Here is an 829-nt window from a genome sequence, read left to right as displayed (position 1 = left end):
TCCAGCCCCCTTTATGTGTGTGTCTGACTGAACACAGACAAGCTACTATTGTCTGTTTCCATGAGCTTTCCCTGCATCACAATATGGAAAGTGCTTCCTGAAGAAAGCTAGACTGATTTTAAGACTCGAGGTATCTTCCTTCTCTTAGGAATCATTCCTGTGCTGCCTATTTTCTGGTATCTGAAAACATACATTTCACATATTTTGTCCTATGTTCTCATTACTTTTTTAAAAAAAAATATGGAACACCTCATAAATTTGCATCCATTCTTGTGCAGGGGACATGCTAATCTTCTCTATATCATCCCAATTTTAGTATATGTGCTGCTGAAGGGAGCACCTATTTTCTTGTTCTTTATTGTAGGAGGACCAGTTATTCCATCATGGTGGAAGTGATGGTCTCAAGTCTCCATAATCCTAATTTTTTAAATGTTTAAATTGTCACTCACTCTTTTTCCTCCATGACATGTTCTAATTTTTTTTTTTTTTTTTAACTTTATCTTCCATGTGGTAAATCAGCCTGGTCATTTTTCTAGTCTATCTAGTGTTTTCTTTAAATATCACATTTTCCAAGCTTACTGCTACTGTTTTATTCTTGGCATTTCTTTTAAAATCCCCTTGTTATTTTATAGATTCTATTACTTTTTCTTTAGAAGTTTGAATCATAAAATCCTCATCATCTTTAAATTTTTAGCAATTCTCTTGTTTGTGTTATCTTCTGTTAATGGATTCTCATATGTTTTGTAGATTTTGCCTGTGGATGTCAAATCAGTAGGCATTTTCCTCTGTGAAAACTTATAATACATGTGTCTTAGATTAAGCAGCTGTC

General features: G+C 33.7%; 1 non-coding gene across 1 annotated transcript; it reads right to left on the bottom strand.

Annotated features, from left to right (window-relative positions):
• Positions 1-234: 234 nt before the first annotated feature.
• Positions 235-340, bottom strand: LOC119871394. The gene has a single exon (XR_005357491.1). It is a non-coding gene; the product is annotated as a U6 spliceosomal RNA (small nuclear RNA).
• Between the last annotated feature and the right edge of the window lie 489 nt (positions 341-829).

The sequence above is a fragment of the Canis lupus genome, chromosome 3 (assembly GCF_011100685.1).
Source record: "Canis lupus familiaris isolate Mischka breed German Shepherd chromosome 3, alternate assembly UU_Cfam_GSD_1.0, whole genome shotgun sequence".
Classification (NCBI taxonomy): Eukaryota; Metazoa; Chordata; class Mammalia; order Carnivora; family Canidae; genus Canis; species Canis lupus.
Note: the sequence above shows the minus strand (reverse complement) of the source record. Positions and strands in the feature narration are given on the sequence as shown.